The sequence below is a fragment of the Trachypithecus francoisi genome, unplaced genomic scaffold (genome assembly GCF_009764315.1).
Source record: "Trachypithecus francoisi isolate TF-2019V2 unplaced genomic scaffold, Tfra_2.0 Lachesis_group2, whole genome shotgun sequence".
NCBI lineage: Eukaryota > Metazoa > Chordata > Mammalia > Primates > Cercopithecidae > Trachypithecus > Trachypithecus francoisi.
Window position 1 is genome coordinate 87277382 of NW_022681465.1, and position 20154 is coordinate 87297535.

Below are 20154 nucleotides of genomic sequence, written 5' to 3' on the forward strand. Positions count from 1 at the left end.
CTTATGAGAATGTAGAGAACTTAAGTTTTCACATTATTTTTCTTTATTTCCACTGAAGTTATGGCTACGGAAAACACTGCTAGAAAACATAATCTATACTTTAAGGTTAATTAAAAGAGATATCTTGTTTCTTATGTGAAGTCCTGTATTAATAAATAACTGTGAGGTTAAGAACTTCGGAGTGACAAATTTCTACACGGCAAAACTCACCATAATATGTCTCCTTAAAAGATACCTGACAAATGGAAAAAGCAGTCTGTAATTCATAGCACGGTTAAAAATTTTCCCTGATATATAAAGAATGCCTACAAATTACTAAAAAATTCTATCACCTAATAGAACAACAGGCAAAAAGATTTGAATAGTTTATAGAAAAGGAAATACAAGTAAATCAAGCATACGAAAAGATACTTTCAACCTCACTCAAAACGAGAGATTAAAAATTATAACTATTCAGATAGGCATGCAAAATGATACAGACACTCTGGTAAACAATTTGGTAGTTTGTTACCAAGTTAAAAGCACACCATAAGACTTGGTATTTCCACTCCAAAGAGTGTACTCCCCAAAATAAAAACATATGCCCACACCAAGACTTATACTCAAATGTTCACGGCAGCTTTATTCTTTTTTTTTTTTTTTGAGACGGAGTCTCGCTCTGTCACCCGGACTGGAGTGCAGTGGCCAGATCTCAGCTCACTGCAAGCTCCGCCTCCCGGGTTCACGCCATTCTCCTGCCTCAGCCTCCTGAGTAGCTGGGACTACAGGCGCCTGCCACCTCGCCGGGCTAGTTTTTGTATTTTTAGTAGAGATGGGGTTTCACCGTGTTAGCCAGGATGGTCTTAATCTCCTGACCTCGTGATCCGCCCGTCTCGGCCTCCCAAAGTGCTGGGATTACAGGCTTGAGCCACCGCGCCCGGCCGCTTTTTTTGTATTTTTTAGTAGAGACAGGGTTTCACCGTGTTAGCCAGGATGGTCTCGAACTCCTGACCTCGTGATCCGCCCGTCTCGGCCTCCCAAAGTGCTGGGATTACAGGCTTGAGCCACCGCGCCCAGCCATGCAGCTTTATTCTTAAGTCCCAAACTGGAAACAATCCAAATGTCTACCAAATGCTGAATGTATAAACATACATCCAAACAGTGGTAGAGGCATAGAATACTAATCAGCAAACAAACAAACAAAAAAGAGTATGAACTAGTCATAGACACAGTAGTATAAATGAATCTCAAAAGCATTACACTGAATAAACAAAGCCAGACACAACAGGCTATTATTGTATAACTCTATTTACAGGAAATTCTTTCTTTTTTTTTTATAAGAGATGGGGGGTCTCACTATGTTGCCCAGGCTGTCTCAAACTCCTGGGCTCGAGTGATCCTCCTGCCTCAGCCTCCCAAAGTGCTAGGATTACAGGCATGAGCCATTGTGCCATTGTGCCTCGGAAATTCTTGATACGGCAAAACTAAGGTGACAGAAAGCAGATCCAGGGTTGCCTAGGGCTGAGGTAGAGGCAGGACATGTAAAGGGGCATAAAGGAAATCTGGAGTGATAAAAATAGTCTATGACTTGATTGTGGTGGTAACTATAAGACTCTATACATTTGGCAGGGAGCAGGTGCTCACGCCTGTAACTCCAGCACTTTGGGAGGCTGAGGTGGGCAGATCACTTGAGGTCAGCAGTTCAAGACCAGCCTGGCCAACATGGTGAAACCCCATCTCTATTAAAAATACAAAAATTAGCTGGGCATGGTAGCGGGTGTCTGTGATGCCAGCTACTCGGGAGGCTGAGGCAGAAGAATCGTTTGAACCCGTGAAGCAGAGGTTGCAGTAAGCCTAGACCACGCCACTGGACTCGAGTGTGGGCAACAGAGCAAGACCCCTGTCTCTCTCTCTCTCTCTCTCTCTCTCACACATACATGCATACACACACACACACACACACAAATGAGCCAGGTGTGGTGGTGTATGCCTGTAGTCCCAGCTACTCATGAGGCTTGAGGTAGAAGAATTGCTTGAACCTGGGAGGCAGAGGCTGCAGTGAGCTGAGATCGCACCACTGCACTCCAGCCTGGGCAACAAAGAGAGACTCTTTTTGTTTTTTGTTTTTTTTTTTTTGAGATGGAGTCTCGCTCTGTCACCCAGGCTGGAGTACAGTGGCGCGATGAGAGACTCTATTTTTTAAAAAAAGACTACATTTGTCAAAATTCACTGAATCCTGTGTCAACTATTTCAAAGGCACTGAGATTTTACCTTACTTTCAAGCTAACAAATCAGCCTAACACAGTGTCATGGATACTGGCAAAAGGCATGACATTTTTGAGTCAGAGACAAAGGACTGTATTACTCATAACAGTAGTCAGTATCAGCATTTTCTTGTGCCAGCTGCTTGAGTCCCAACTGCCACAGGGCACTGTGAAGTCAGATGACACCTGAACAGACTATTTCACAGGAAAGAAAGACAGACCTTAAGTAACCCCAGAGTTGAAAAATGTGCAGGAAGCATATCTGCCGTTTACTCTAGAGGGAGACATTATCTCTATCTTTTAAGACTGTAAGTAAACCTGTCCTTTGCTTCATGGCTCTGAGAGTCTGTCTTCCAACATTCTTTAAAAGGTAAGTTGGCCGGGCACAGTGGCTCACGCCTATAATCTTAGCGCTTTAGGAGGCTGAGGCAGGTGGATCACGAGGTCAGGAGTTCAAGACCAGCCTGACCAACATGGTGAAACCCCGTGTCTACTAAAAATACAAAAATTAGCCAGGCGTGGTGGCGGCCGCCTGTAATTCCAGCTACTCAGGAGGCTGAGGCAGAGAACTGCTTGAACCCGGGAGGCGGAGGTTACAGTGAGGTGAGGTCACGCCACTGAACTCCAGCCTAGGCGACAGAGCAAGACTCCGTCTCAAAACAAAGTTCAGAAAAAAGGCAGCCATCAGGGGTTTTGCTGATAAGAAATGCAGAAATGTTAGACTCATGGGTTTCCTATCAAGTTGTAACTAAAAAATGGTGAATGTTATTGTTTATAAATTAGATCTTAAAAACAAATAAAATCCGCCCAGATACGGTATAGCCAAAAGAAATGAGTGCTTAATACCTCCAAAGACATGTACAAGAATGTTTACAGAAGTTTTATTCAAAATAGATGAAAAATAAAATCAACCAAACATCTATTTAAACACTAGGATGAATTATGGTATATTCAAGTAACTGAATCACAGCAATGAAAAAGAGTAACAGATACATGCATCATGGACGAATCGCACTTATAATACAGAATGAAAGAAATCAGACAGGCTGGACGCAGTGGCCCACACCTATGTTATCAGAACTTTGGGAGGCTGGGGGGAAGGACTGCTTGAGGCAAGGAATTTGAGGCCAGTCTGAACAAAATAGTGAGACCCTGACTCTACAAAAAAATTTAAAAAGAGAAAAAAGGCAAGAAAGTATGTGCTGCATGATTTATTTTATAGAAGTTCAAAAAGAGGCAAAAGTCTACCATGTTTGGTGACATAGGTCAGAGCAGTTGTTTTTTGTGAGGAAGTGTATAAAAGGGGACATTCTGGGTGCCGAGCATGTTCTTTATCTTGATCTGGACGGTGATAAACTCACTGAGCTGTACACTTACGAGTTCTATTTTACAGTATGTAAAAAAAGGTAAATAAACCAAAAATCATCCCAATACCATTCTTACATATTATTGTTGGTAAAAATATAAAAACCCAAAAGGTATCAACAGGGTGTTGTGAAACTAAGCAATAAAACTATTGTCACACACTACAGGTTATAGCGTAAATTGGCATAGGCTTCCCAATACATTGTGCACTTTAAGAACTGTCAGTTTTGTTGTTTGTAAATTAGACTTCACTTAAAAACAAAGAAAAAAGCTCTACCCAAACAAGGCAGAGAGCCAGTTTGGCAGTATCAATCAAAATTAAAACACACACATTTGAATCTAATGATTCTACTTTATCCTATAGATATGAACAAAACAACACAGGTACAAAGTTATTCACTGCATTGTTTTTAATAGTAAAAGGTTGAAAAAACCTAATTATGATGGGACACTAAATTATGGTATACCAAAACCAAGCAAATGTAAATACTTGTAGCCATTTAAAAATAAAAAAGAGGATGCTCTATATGTACAGAAACATAAAGTTATCTAAAATACACTGTTACATTGTTAAGGTACAGAACAATGCATATGCTGTTATTTGCAGGCAAAATAACATATAAGAAAACAAAACACACATTCTTTTTTTATATATGCATACACTATCTCTAGGAGGATAAAAGTTCAAATACTGGCTGTGACAGGGTATTTGAGAGATCAGGGTGGGAGGGAGACTTTCCACCATATACTCTGCAGCCTTCGAATGTTGACCATGTGAATCTTTAGTACTTATGTAAAAAATGAATTTAAATTAAAAATACTTAATGTTGGCTAGGTGCAGTGGCTCGCGCCTGTAATCCCAGCCTTTGGGGAGGCCGAGATGGGTGGATCATCTGAGGTCAGCAGTTCTAGACCAGCCTGGCCTACATGGTGAACCCCGTCTCTACTGAAAATACAAAAATTAGTTGGGCGGGCGCCTGTAATCCTAGCTACTTGGGAGGCTGAGGCAGGAGAATCACTTGAACCCGGGAGGCAGAGATTGCAGCGAACGGAGATGGCGCCACTGCTCTCCAGCCTGGGCAAGAGAGTGAAACTGTCTCAAAAAATAAACAAAATAAATAAATACTTAATGTTGAAACTATTGGGTACTATGCTCACTAACTGGGTGACAGTTCAATCATACTCCAAACCTCAGCATCACACAATATACTCATGTAAGCTGCATATGTACTCTCTGAACCTAAAAGGAAAGCTCAAATTATTAAAGACAAAACACTTAATGTGTAATTTTTTTCTTCTCAATAAAACTATTAACTCTTCTTGAGAAATGGCTTCCTAGTTCTACACTTGGAACACAATATTGTTTTATTAAATATACATACTAACTTGATTTTATGCACTCCCTAATCATGTAACAGCTTGCCAGCATGCCCAGCTAATTTTTAAAAAATTTTCTGTAAAGACGGGGGTCTTACTATGATATTGCCCAGGCAGGTCCCAAACTCCTGGCCTAAAGCGATCCTCCTTCTTTGGCCACCTGAAGTGTTGGGATTACAGGTGTGAGCCACTGTGCTAAATCAAATGTACTATATTCTTGCAACAAAGCTGCTCCAGAACAAGAGGTCCATGAAAGAATTTATGATTACTTCAAAGCAATTAGATTTGTTTCAGTAGTACCATGGAACACAAGTAAAGGGAACTAGGCAAAGGTAGATTTCACATTTCACATTTAGAAAGTAATCTTTCCTAATTTTTAAAAGATTGTCATGGAGAGGTGATGAAGAAACATCTATTATGGGACTTGATTTCATAGTCCAAACCTAAGAGATGAAGACACAGTAACACTATATAAAATATTTTATGCAATACAGTTAACTTCACTTGGGGCTTATTTAAAAATTGAAAGAATTGGCCGGGCGCGGTGGCTCAAGCCTGTAATCCCAGCACTTTGGAAGGCCGATACGGGTGGATCACGAGGTCAGGAGATCGAGACCATCCTGGATAACATGGTGAAACCCCGTCTCTACTAAAAAATACAAAAAACTAGCCGGGCAAGGTGGCGGGCGCCTGTAGTCCCAGCTACTCGGGAGGCTGAGGCAGGAGAATGGCATAAACCCGGGAGGCGGAGCTTGCAGTGAGCTGAGATCCGGCCACTGCACTCCAGCCCGGGCAACAGAGCGAGACTCTGTCTCAAAAAACAAAAACAAACAAAAAAAAAATTGAAAGAATTATGGCCAGGTGCCATGGCTCATGCCTGTAATCCCAGCACTTTGGGAGGCCAAGGTAGGCGGATCACAAGGTCAGGAGTTCAAGACCAGCCTAACCAATATAGTGAAACCCTGTCTGTAATAAAAATACAAAAATTAGCCAGGCACAGTAGCGCGTGTCTGTAGTCCCAGCTACTCAGGAGCTCAGGAGGCTGAGGCAGGAGAATCACTTGAACCTGGGAGGCGGAGGTCGCAGTGAGCCAAGATCACGCCACTGCACTCCAGCCTGGGCGACAGAGTGAGACTCCATCTCAAAAAAAAAAAAAAAAAAAAAAAAAAGACAGAATTCACAGTACTTTGCTTATTTTTTCCCTCCTTTCCTTCTGTTGACACCAATACTTAATTTAAAATTCTATTAATAGCACTATTGCCTCACCTCTTGCAGAGTTTTCTAGGCATATATTATAACCATACATTGTATACACTAGCCTTCCTTGAAATCTGCAGGTTACTTGAGAAGCTTCTATGAAGCCAAAAGCTAACTAGTAACCATAAATACAGGAAAGATTATTTCTGAAAACCAAATGCTGTAATCATTCCTCAACTATGGTGATATAACATGGTAGTGTGCAGAAAGGAGCTAGATGATGTATAACAAGTATTGCTACTTTTAATGTTAGAGAAACAAAGTTTATAAATGATTTACTTAAAATAGAACAAATTCAAGATTATCCCTATAGTTGTTCATTCTCATTTCATTTCCATATATTTTCTCAAGTGGGAGAAAAAGCAGTAGAGTTACAATTGATAAATATTTAATGGTTATGCTCTTTACAAATTATTTTTGTCACCTATGGATTGTAATTTTTTTTTTTTGTTATTTTCTAACTTAACCTAAGGATGAAATAAAAAGCATGAACATACTTAGATTTACATTGCAGGTGAAAATTACATTGCATGTCAATATAAACTTTATTACTATGGTAACATTACTATTACAATTGTAGAATAGTATATTAACTAAAAATGCCAAATAGAAGGCCAAATAATGCTTGTTGAATGAATAAGTTGAGTGGGGATCAAGATGAAGAAAATTTCTAAATATCTTTCATGGTACAGTGTTACTGTGAATAAATTGCCAGAAATTGGTAACACCTACACTAAATTAACTAATTACTAGTTTTTAAATTATCCAATTATCCACATTATGTTCTCTTCCATTAGTATCAATTATGAATTCATAACAATTAACACTAGGATACTATTTTACATTACACAAAATGTTTTCAAATAAATTATTTTACTTTAGTCTCCTAATATCCTAAAGAATTAGGTGAGTAGGGCAGGGATTATTTATTGGAACTTTACAAAACAAAAAATCAAAAATTCAGACAAGACCAATCAATTACTTACCCAAATCACAAAATCAGTAAGTGAAGGAGTAGGGATTTGAAGCTAAGTCTTCTGCTTCTAAATGTCATGCTTTTTCCACTGGGTTTCACTGTAAAGAGAGGAGAGTCTTGTTCAGAAGGCTGGCTTTGATAATTTTATTACATAGTATGTATACTTTTAAAACCCCCGTCTGCTCTTAGGCTTTCGGGTTTGCAGTAAGTATGCCATTTTAGATATGTTCTGAGCTTCAGAATAAAATAAACCCATAAACAGTTGTATAAGAGTATTCAAGCCGGGCGCGGTGGCTCAAGCCTGTAATCCCAGCACTTTGGGAGGCCGAGACGGGCGGATCACGAGGTCAGGAGATCGAGACCATCCTGGATAACATGGTGAAACCCCGTCTCTACTAAAAATACAAAAACTAGCCGGGCGAGGTGGCGGGCGCCTGTAGTCCCAGCTACTCGGGAGGCTGAGGCAGGAGAATGGCGTGAACCCGGGAGGCGGAGCTTGCAGTGAGCTGAGATCCGGCCACTGCACTTCAGCCTGGGCGACAGAGCGAGACTCCACCTCAAAAAAAAAAAAAAAAAAAAGAGTATTCAAATATCCTAGTGCTTTTTTTTTTTTTTTTTTTTTTTTTGAGACAGTGTCTCACTCCCATCACCCAGGCTCCAGTGTAGTAGCACAATCACAGCTGACTGCAGCTTCAGCTTCCCGGGCTCAGGTAATTCTCCCACCTCAGCCTCCCAAGTAGCTGGGACTATAGGTGGCACCATCATGCTTAGCTAATTTTTTAATTTTTAGTAGAGACAGTGTTTTGCCATGTTGCCCAGGCTGAGCTCAAGCGGATCTGACCATCTTGGCCTCCTAAAGTGTTGGGATTACAGATATAAGCCACCACGCCCAGCCCTAGTGCTATGATTTGATATACACTTGCAAACATTATTGGCTCACCCACACCTAATGCAAACTTCCCTGATGTCTATGTAATGTCATGGAAACATGAAAGGAACATTCATGACAGAAGAAGTTCTTTAACAATCACATCTTTTTTCTTCTACTAGCACTAAATTAAGCCTGCTAACAACTATTCTATGTAACCAGAGATAAAAATTCATTTTAAGATTTGTTCACTTAAATTCTAGCTTAAGTACTAGTGCTCCTCTTTGAAGTAACTTGAAACTTAGGCAAGGAGTTGAATCTTCCATTATTGTTTCATACACATTAAGCCTTTGATATAACTTAATAACACATAAGGAATTAAATTTATAAAAATATTTTTTAAATGTCTAACGAAAAGAAATTGAAAAAATGCCATGTGAAAGTGCACTATAATCCCACCAAGAGATAACCACTATGAACATTTTGGTGGATATTCTTGCAAAATTTTCTGTACATGTATTATATAACTTTATATTGTATAAATATACACTTTCCTATTTTACAAAGATGAAATCATATTAAGTGAGAAATGTTTTATAACGTTTTTCACTTAACACTATATAGTGGACATCTTCCTAAGTAAATATTAATATATATGGAATAATTCCTTGTAGCCTTTGCTCAGATTCACCTCCTCATAGAGATCTTTCCTAACCACCCTGTGTTGCCTACACTCCTTTCCTGTTTGTTTGTTTGTTTTTTCCTACAACACTTAACACCTTCTAAAACAGGCTAGCAAACATTTTCTGTAAAGGGCCAGATAATAAATATTTCAGGCTTCGCGGGCTTTAAGTTCTCTCTTGCAATTAGTTAACTCCATTATTAAAGTGTAAAAGCAGCCATACACAATATGTAAATATTAAGTGGGCATAGCTATATTCCCATGCAACTTTATTTACAAAAATGGTCACAGCTGGATTTGGCTTATGGGCTATAGTTTGCCAACCCCTGTTCTAAATACAATACAATTAACTTAATTTTCTTGTTGTTTGTTATGGGCTGAATTGTTCCCTCAAAAAGATATGTTGAAGTCTTAGCCCCAGTACCACAAAATGTTACTCCATGGGCAGATTTACTTGGATGTTACACTGGAGTATAACAGGCCTTTAGTACAATATGACTGGTGTCCTTAAAGAGACAGAGCCAGGAAGAATACCATGTGAATGCAGAGGCAGACATCGGAGTTACGCAGTTGTAAGCTAAGGAATGTCAAGGACTGATGGCTACCACCAGAAGCTAGGAGAGGCAAAGGAAGATTCACAGAAACATGAAAGAGTTTCTGTGTTACATTAAGTCCTTCTAGCCCCCAAAACCTTGAGAGAATAAATTTGTTACTTTGAGTTACCCAATCTGTGGTACAGGTTGAACATTCCAAATCTGAAAACTGAAATGCTCTAATTCCAAAACGTTTTGTGCTCTGGCATTTTGGATTTCAGATTTTAGGATTTGGGATGCTCAACTGTAAGTATATAATGCAAATATAACACAATCTGAAAAAAAAATCCAAAATTCAATATACTTCTGTTACTAAGTATTTCAGATAAGGGATACTGTAACAAAGGGATGCTCTATCACAGTAGATCCTAGGAAACTAACACATAGTCTATGTACCCAAAATAAAAGGTAAGTGAAGAGTGGAATGGCTAGGCTCTATGGCAGGTGTGTGCTTGTCTGTATCTTCTTTGGTGATGTATCTGTTCAAACATATTGATCAACTGGGTTTCCCGTTTTCTTATTAAGTTTTGAAAGTTCTAAGAAGATACTCTGGCCTTTATTAGAAAATGGATTTTTGCATTATTTTCTTGTATGCTTGCCTTTTCATTCTTTTAACAGTGTCTTTTGAAGAACAGGAGGTTTAATTTTAATAAAGTTCAATTCATCAATTTGTGTTTTCGATGTATCTAAGAAGTCTTTGCTTAATCTAAAATCACAAAGGGCCTGGCGCGGTAGCTCACACTTGTAATCCCAGCGCTTTGGGAAGCCGAGGTGGGTAGATCACCTGAGTTCAGAAGTTCGAGACCAGCCTGGGCATATGGTGAAACCCTGTCTCTACTAAAATATTTAAAAAATTAGCCAGGCATGGTGGTACACATCGGTAGTCCCAGCTACACAGGAAGCTGAGGCAGGAGAATTGCTTGAACCCAGGAGGCAGGGGAGGCTGCAGTGAGCAGAGATAGCACGACTACACTCCAGCCTGGGTGACAAAGTAAGACTCCTTCTCAAAAAAAATAAAATATGAAAAATAAAAATAAAATCAAAAATGTTTTTTCCTATGTTTTATAGAGTCATTTAGGTCTTAATTATTTTAAGTTAATATTTATGTGTGGTGTCAAGCTGAAATTTGAGTTATTTTATATATATGGATAATTATTTCAAAACTATTTGTTGAAAAAACTATCCTTTCTCAAGTGAATTGCCTTTGCGCCTTTGTTAAAAATCAGCTGTTCACATAGGTGTAGGTCTATTTGGGTACTCTCAATTCCAGGGTGGGCAAGCTTTTCATGAGCTAGGGGGTAAATATTCTAGGTTTGTGAGCCATAAGGTCTCCACTGGAGCTACCAATCTACTGTTATGACACAAAAGCAACCATAGAAAATACATAAACAAACAGGGGTGGCTGTGTTCCAACAGTACTTTATGAAAACAGAAGGTAGGTTGACTCCTACTCCATTTGTTCCACTGATCAATTTGCTTATTTAAATGCTACCACCATACTGTCGTGATGACTGTAGCCTTATAAATCTTGAAATCAATATTCTGTGTGCACTTAAAAAGCACTGCTGTTGCTGGTAGAGTGTTACATAAATGGCCATCACACGAATTTGGTTGATAGTGTTCAAATCTTAGATATCCTTACTGATTTTCTGACTATCATTGTTCAAAAAGGGATATTGAAATCCCTGAATATAACTGTGCATTTATTTCTCCTTGCAGTTTTTACCCTGTGTGTTTTGAAACTAAGTTATTTGGTAGATCCTCTTGATAAATTGACCCCTTTATCATTAGGCAATACCCTTCTTTACCACTAGCAATATTCTCTGAAATCTACTTTAATATTACTATAGCCAATTCTGTTTTATTTTGATTAGTGTTATCATGACATATCCTCTCCCATTCTTTTTTGTTTAATCTGTATGTTTCTTCATATATAAGTGGCATATGTAGGGGGTAGGCTGCATGTGATTGTAGCCAATCTGATAATCTCTGCTTTTCAATTGGATGTTTAGACCATTTACATTTAATATAATTTGTAATATGATTAGGTTTAAAGCTATCAGCTTCACATTTGTTTTCTACTTGATTGTTCTTTGTTCCTGTTTACTTTTCTGCACTTATTTTTGTTAATTATTTTTTATTCTCTTTTCCTTGTTAGCATTATAATAAGCTATAATTCTTTGTTTTCTTATTGGTTGCTTTAGGTTTATAGTGTACACCTTTAACTTCTCACAATCTATCTTCAAGTAATATTATGTCACCTCATGCATAGTATACAATAGTATACTTCCATTTCTCCCCCCAGACCTTTGTGTTATTTTAGCATACATTTTACTTTTGCATATATTAAAACTTCACATTGGTAGCTCCCACCTGTAATACCATCACTCTGGGAGGCCAAGGCAGGAGGATCACTTGAGCCCAGAAGTTTAAGACCAGCTTGGGCAATATAGTAAGACTCCCGCCTCTACACAAAATAAAAAGTTAGACAGTTGTGGTGGTGCATGCCTATTGTCCCAGCTACTTAGGAGGCTGAGGTGAGAGGACTGCTTGAGTCTTGGAGGTCGAGGCTGTAGTGAACTGTGGTTACACTACTGCATTCCAGCCTGGGTGACACAGTGAGACTGTCACATATTTACTCATGTGGTTACCATTTCTAGAGCTTTTAATTCCTTTTTATAGATCCATATTTTCATCTGGTATCACTTTCCTTGGCCTGAAAAACTGCCTTTAACATTTTTTTGTAGTGTGGGTAGAGAAAAGCCTAAATAGATTTGAAAACAAAACCAAAGTGTGAATGCTAAGAAGTATTTAGCCTAAAATAACAAGCACAGTTCAAAGTGACAGAAGATACTACTAATTACTATATTAACAGATCAAAGGAAAATGACAGGGTCATTCCAACAGATGTTTGAAAAGCATCTGATAACACTCAACATTCAACAACTGTTCATTTAAAACTTAAAAATAACAACAAAGTGTCAGAAAACTAAGACTGAAAGAGACCATCCTTACCTTGGTGAAGGATAACAAAGAAGACACAGGAACTGTAGTACCAGATTGCTTTGTGTTCAAATTTCAGGCCCTATATTTTAACATCTTAGGCAAGTTTTTAAAGAGCCTTCACTTTTATTTCCTTTATCTGTAAAAATGGGGTACCACCACCTACCCATCTCAGAATGTTATGATTAAATAACTCAATATACATAAAGTGCTTAGAATCATTTGGCTCTTTGTAACTACTCAATAAAAGGTTAACAGCTGTTATTATTAGTGCAGCTTTGACTGTTGCTGCCACAGGTACTACTATAAGAAACCTATAAGGCCAGGCGTGGTGGCTCATGCCTGTAATCCCAGCCCTTTGGGAGGCTGAGGTGAGTGGATCACAAGGTCAGACCAGCCTGGCCAATATGGTGAAACCCTGTTTCTACTAAAAATACAAAAATGAGCTGGTCATGGTGGTGGGCATCTATAGTCCCAGCTACTTGGGAGGCTGAGGCAGAAGAATTGCTTGAACCCGGGAGGCAGAGGTTGCAGTAAGCTGAGATTGCACCATCGCATTCCAGCCTGGGTGACAGAGTGAGACTCTGCCTCCAAAAAAAAAAAAGGAAGAAAGAAACCTATAATAAGCATCTATAGGTTTACAGATAAAAATCAGAAGCATTCCTATTAATGTCAGGATTCAGACAAGATGCTTGAAGTCATCACTTATTCACCACTGCTCCAAAGGGCTTAAGCAAAAATATAATAAGATCTAAAAACGGAAAATAAATTGTGAATGATATGATCATCTATCAAGAGTGAGAATCACATGACAAACTATTAGGACTATTGAGAATTTAATACAGTAGTCAAACAAAACATCATCAAAAAATAGCTCTCCAGCTGGCGCGGTGGCTCATGCCTATAATCCCAGCACTGTGGGAGGCCGAGGCAGGCAGATCACCTGAGGTTGGGAGTTCCAGATCAGCCTGACCAACATGGAGAAACTCCATCTCTCCTAAAAATAAAAATTAGCCGGGAGTGGTGGTACATGCCTGTAATCCCAGCTACTCAGGAGGCTGAGGCAGAAGAATCACTTGAACCCAGGAGGCGGAAGTTGCAGTGAGCCGAGATGTCGCCATTTTACTCCAGCCCAGGCAACAAGAGCAAAACTACGTCTCCAAAAAAAAAAAAGCTCTCCTACATACCAGTAATAACTAATTAGAAAATGTAACAGAAGGCTGTGTGCAGTGGCTCACGCCTGTAATCCCAGCACTTTGCGAGGCCGAAGTAGGTAGATTTCTTGAGCCCAGGAGTTCAAGACCAGCCTAAGCAACATGGCAAAACCCTATCTCTATAAAAAATTAGCTGGGCATGGTGACGCATGCCTGTAATCCCAGCTACTCAAGAAGTTGAAGTGGGAGTATCACTTGAGCCTGGGCTATAGAGGGTGCAGTAAACTAAGAAGCCAAGATTGTGCCATTGTACTCCAGCCCAGGTAACAGTGCGAGACTCTGTCTTAAAAAAAAAAAAGTCTCGCAAAAAAAAGAAAAAGACAGTCTAAAGGTAAACATAGCACTGATTGGCAAATGAATAGACAATTAAATCAATGGTACAAAACAACAGTTGTGAAAGGCTTCAGAAACACTTGTGATATACATAGTCAAAATGGCTACAGTCTCTTCTTCTTCTTCTTTTTTTTTTTTTTACCTGTGGCTATCTGGTATATCTTAGTAAGATTTAATAAGAAATTAGTTAGTTGATTGATTGTGAATAAGAGCTACATCGGTTTCTATGTAACCAAATAATGTAGTTGAATTCTTTCCTTTATCCTCTTTCTTGGCTCCTTTACTGAATTCTCTGCTAGCTTTTATCTCCGGGCTATGAAGGCAGCAAAAGATAAAGTATTGGGCATCAACTTTTCTTTTTAAATACCAACTTCTTTGAAGACATATGACTTCAACTACTACCTTCAAACAAAATAATTTCAAGAATTCCGGCTTGGATCTTTAATTCCAGTTACATTTCATCTTCTTATTCTGTCTCCGAGTCTTATCAATTTAAGAGGTCTAAAACCAATACACACAGATATATGCTCATGAACACATATACACATAAATGCCCACACTTTTTTTTAACACTTTAAGTTCTAGGGTATATGTGCACAACGTGCAGGGTTGTTACATATGTATACATGTGCCATGTCGGTGTGCTGCACCTGTTAACTCGTCACTTATATTAGGTATATCTCCTAATGCTATCCCTCCCTCATCCCCCCAGCTCACGACAGGCTGGTGTGTGACGTTGCCCACCCTGTGTCCAAGTGTTCTCACTGCTCAATTCCCACCTATGAGTGAGAACACGTGGTGTTTGGTTTTCTGTCCTTGCGATAGTTTGCTCAGAATGATGGTTTCCAGCTTCATCCATGTCCCTACAAAGCACATGAACTCATCCTTTTTTATGGCTGCATAGTATTCCATGGTGTATATGTGCCAATTTTCTTAATCCAGTCTATCACTGATGGACATTTGGGTTGGTTCCAAGTCTTTGCTATTGTGAATAGTGCCACAATAAACATACGTGTGCATGTGTCTTTATAGCAGCATGATTTATAATCCTTTGGGTATATGCCCAGTAATGGGATGAATGCCTACACACTTTAAAAAATCACAAGGACTTACCGTTTTTCCCTATCTACAAACAACTTATCCTCTTCAATGGCCTAAGTCAGTGGAGTCCATCATTTCTCTCATCTATCCAGTACATTTTAGCTTTTCTCAGTTACAAATCTTACCCCGTCTTCTTTCCCATAATATCTTTCCCACCCATCTCTTCTTTTTACCCTCTACCACAAACTAACCTAATTTGGACATTGATCAACTCAATAATTTCAACTGTGTTCCTGCTTCCGGTTGCTTTCCCCCCTCCCAAGCATTCTGAACATTGTTGGTGGATCACTCTCTCTAAAACACAACTTTAAACCTGTCATTCTTTTCCTCAACAGCTTTTTAAAGGGTGAATAATAATGCCAAATATTTTAACTATTTAAGAACCTAAAATTTTGGCTTTGGTGTGCCTATCCAATCTATCTTTTCCAATATTCAAGTTTCTCTATTCTAACAACAACAACAACAAAAAATCCTTTCCTCTGACTTCTCCCTCGAGCTACCTTCCTACTATACTTCTAGAGAGAACTGCTTGCAGTTGCAAGCAATCTGGCTTTTACTCCAATCATGCTGAAATTATTCTTGTAGTTTCCAAATTGCAAAGCAAATATTTAAGCTCCTCATTTTGCTTGACCACACCACGCCATTTATAATTCGGTCTTATCTTTCATCACTCCCTACTAACCATCCCTGTAGACTCAGCAAACCACTAGACTTCCTCTAACATACCTTGTTCTTTCAGTTTGTGCTTCTACATGTATTATTCCTTGCCTCTATAATGCCTTTCCTGACTCTGCTCTGCACTACAAACTGCTTATGAAATATCATCTCTTCTATGGAATTTCCCCCCACTTCATAAACATCTTTGCTCTCAGTGTACTCTCACATCATTCCCTAATAGGATTCAGAACGCTGCACAGTAGTTGTTTCACATATCTTGATATCCTCAGAATCTAACACAGTTTGAGGCACCTAGTGGACAATTAAGGGTGGGTTTTTAAAGACTTTCTGGTATGATCTTATTATTCTATCTACTCACTGTTACTCAAGTATACTGTATGAAGGGGCAGGATGTATCATGGTTAAGAGGTCAGATTCTGAAGCCAGGTTGTCTATGTATGACCTTTAGATCTACCACTTAGCTGGGCAAATTAATTAACCTTCTTGTGCCTGGGTTTCCCTAGGTATAAAAAGAGGATTATCATCCTACTATTATTAGACTTACTTCATAATATTGTGAAGATTAAATGCCTTAATATGGGCAAAGTGCTCAAAACAGTGACTGGCACAACATAAGCACTACCTATATATTGCCTGTTTTAATTAATAGACCTTAGTTATTGCTGATCCTTTCCACAAATTAGTCCTATATTATGTCCTCCATGCGCTATTATGAATGGCTCTCTTCATTTTTCCCTTTATCCAAATCTTACCCAGGTTTCAAGGCCAACTTCTGGTAAATCCTTTGCTCATTCCAATCCTTAAATGTTCATTCCAATCCTTAAACCATCATTCCCTAATTTTAACATCTACAGGATTTTCTGCATCACTCTGCATTTAATTAAAACTGCTTTGATTCCTTGTAGTTTTTCTCCTATGTCAATCAAAATTGTTAGAAACTCTTTGAAGGTCCTGATTACATCTCCTGCACCTTTGTGAGTTCCTATAGCAGGTAGTAATTGCTTAGTATTTGCTGTGTAAAATAATACAGCACAATAGGAACCTCAACTCTGATCGTTCTGCCTTAGCAATCAAAGAAAGGGAGACGGCTGTGAGAACATTCCATGCTTCTCCAGGAGCCAAGCTGCAAATATATTAGGGCCAGAGAATTCTGACTCCCATTAAAATGAGCAGCTCTGAAAGGAGGGGGGGGGAACCCTCCCTGCCACTGTAGAGGATTTATGGGTAGCCCTTAAGTTCCCAACCCAAATTATGCACTGGGTGTTTTATGAGAAATGTGTCAACATGACAACATGATTCAGAGCACAGGATTTGGAGTCACACAGATCTAGGTTTCAGAGGGACTCCTGTTTCCTTCTCTATAAAGGGGACATTTTAACACCTACTTCACAGGTATTTAACTTTCATCCTAACACTGAACTGAAGTGCAAAGCCTTGGAAACAAATTTAAATAAACTGAAAATACTGCAATTCACAAATAAAAGTGAGAACAACATTTTTAGTTACATAAGAATATATTATATTAGGTGGTGGCAGTATTTATAATAATCTAAATCGCCTGTGAGAAAATTAAACTGGTATTGTCAATAATACATACTTAAGATGAGAAAAAAAATCCCACTACAAAGTTTGTCCTTTTTGACATTTTCTCCTTCCTGTAATTTTTTCTTTCACTCAAGATAAAAAATGTTCAAGATTATCCCCAAAGATAAATAGTTGGGCAAGCTGGTTCTATAAATGCATTTCAGTTCATAGTTCAAAAATACTTCCAAGTAGGAATTAACATGAATTTAAGAAATTAACATAATGAATTTAAGAAATTAACATAAGACAGCTAAACTGATGATCTGAGTTCATAATTTCAAATTAAGATTTGTTCCAACTTGAAGCTGGCAGTCATACAGTTTAAACGGTTTGTTAACAGCACTGACAAAAGCAAATACCACAATCTTTCAGAAAATTCACCCTGAAATTCTAATAACTAGTTATTTTAAGGCAGTATAATTGTTGAAATACTTCACTAAATGCGTTTCCTTCTGAAGGCAAAAAAAAAAAAAAAAGTGACAAGTCTTATTTTTAACCTGTATTTTTTTTTTTTTTTCAGTTTCGGATTATGAAATAAAATGCTGTTCATCCACTGAAAGACAGACCTTTGCTTCCTGGACTATCTTCAAGCTTAGGTCGGAGGAGGTAAAATTTTTAAAACAGATGTGTTCTCCTCGGGATACAGTGGGATGTGGAATTCGTTAGGACTGATTATTAATAGAAGAGATCAAAAGAAGGAAAGAAACGTTAATAATGTTTATAAGCATTGTGAACTTTCAACAATGTTGAAACGTTACGATTCCAAGATGAAAAAACGACTTTGGGGAAGGGAAATCCACCTCGAGAATAAAGACAAGTGCGGAGCGAATAGAATTTCAGGGGAGATGGAAAGGAGATTGGGGAAAACGTGGGATCTGGTAACAAAAAGGGGGGTTTGTTCTTGAAGGGCGTTCTGCGGGGCGGGTGTAAGAGGGGTGCGTGCGCGTGGGTGAGGTTTGTACTCAGCGATGAGATACTCGAGGTGACAAAGTTGTGGAAGTAGAATTCAGAGGTGCGGGAGCAGGGAGGGGAAGGAATGTGGGGATTTCCAGGCTGGGCTGACAAGTTCCGGGCGCTGCTCTCAGGAGGAAGGGAGGTCTCCTCGAGCGCCAAATAGCCCGTCCGCAAACACCAACCCTCTCCCTCCCGCTACGCGGCCCAGCACCCGGCCCCTCCTCACCTCAGGCCGCGCCGCCTCGACCCTCCGCGTCTCCACAGCGCACGAACCCCTTGGCGCCAGGCTCGGCCAGACCCGTTGGCCTGGCAGGCGCGGCCCCCGGTTCAGCTGGACGGGGGCGGCCCAGCGCGGCTCCGCGGGCCTTTTGGCTGCTCGCCCCGGCTCCGGAACCCTCGCGGATCCTTCTCCGCAGAGGTAGCGCACCGCCCCAGTCCCGCGGCGGGGCGGGGCGCTCCCCAATCCCGCCCAGCTGCGTCCCCGGCCGGCCCCCTTTGCGCCTCGCCCCTAACGGGGACCTAGGCGCTGATTGGCCCCTGAGAGACCCTTTGCGCCCAGGCATTGGTCCAGCGGCCGCCCGTCGACGGGGGGGCGGGACTCCGAGGGGTAGCTATTCCCGTAACGCGGCTCCCCGCGTCCCGGATTCCGGTGGCTGCGCCCGCGTCGCCTCTCCCAGACTAGATCGAAGAGTTCCCCCCACCTCCCCTCTGTGGGCGGAAAGAGCGGAATGTTCCATTTTTCTGTGGAATAACGGGGTCATGAACTGAAGCCCGGGTGCTGCCCGCTGCCCCCGCCCTCTCTTCTCGCCAGGGCGCCTGCGGCCTCTCTTTGCGGCCTTCCCCGAGGGACTCAGAGCGGCGAGGGACCGCCTGGCTCCCTTGGGGACGGGGGAGGCGTGGGAGCCTTTTGGGGAAAGTAAAGAGCTCGTTGGCCGTGACTCCGCACGAGACTGCGGCAGGTTGTGGCGGCGGCTTCGCTCCAAGACTTATGTAAACGAACCTTGCCACAGTACTTTTTTAAATTAGTAAATGAGTTTGGGTGCGATTGATCAGTGAGCCCCAGAGCTGCTGGCCCACCAAGCGACTGGTGTTTGCGGTTTATGCCTCCCTGTTTATGGTAAAAAATAGCGGGTAAAAACCTATTCATCCCTCCTCCCCTCCCCGCCTCCGCCGCCCTCTTTCCCTCAGAAAATGGACCTAAAGGCTCATGATGTTTGTTTCTCCCCAAAAGAAGAGGAGAATCTCGAGTTAAAAGATAAGGCGTGTGCATGCGTGCGTATGGGGTGTGTGCGTAGGTGTCTGTAAAAGTAAAGAAACACCCAAAGGTAGAGGCTTTTGTGGAAGAATGAGAGGATACAGGAAGAAAATAATGGTTTAATGAACTTAAATTATATCTATAAATTAACAATTATAAAGTTCTTCATTATATTGAGGATTCAGATAGAGTAAAAAGTAGATCGAATTATAATCTCTTAGTTGTTGATCAGGTAATTTATAAAAGGGAAAAGTGGGCCTGCTAACAGAGTCGCAGGCAAACTAGATGGTGCTGCAGCTGATGTGTTCAGCCCTTGCTGCTCCCTGTCATCCTATATCTAACCTATAGATTGTGATCAGATTGTATTCTGGCTTTGCCATTTAGAGGGGTGTTTATTTTAAAACAAACTTTTATAAAAATTTGTTAAATTGAAAATTTTGTATAGACCCAGGAAACTTGATTTTTTTGTTGTTATTGTTCAGTCTCATTCTGTCACCCAGGCTGGAGTGCAGTGGCTGGATCATGGCTCAGAGCACGTTCAAATTCCTGGGCTCCAGCGATCCTCCCACCTCAACCTCCCAAGTAGCTCAGACTACAGGTGCCTCTACAATACCTGGCCAATTTTTTAAATTTTTGGAGAGACAAGATTTTGGTATGCCGCCCCAGCTGGT

At 40.3% G+C, this 20154-nt stretch overlaps 1 protein-coding gene across 1 annotated transcript in view; it reads right to left on the bottom strand.

Moving 5' to 3' along the window:
- The window catches only part of IL6ST (interleukin 6 signal transducer), a 59754-nt gene extending 41052 nt beyond the window's left edge, over window positions 1-18702 (bottom strand). The window contains exons 1-2 of the mRNA XM_033179594.1: window positions 18455-18702; window positions 7229-7316 (exon numbers count right to left, since the gene is read on the bottom strand). The gene's annotated coding sequence lies outside the window, so the exon portion shown is untranslated. The remainder of the gene's footprint in view (window positions 1-7228; window positions 7317-18454) is intronic.
- Window positions 18703-20154: the final 1452 nt, after the last annotated feature.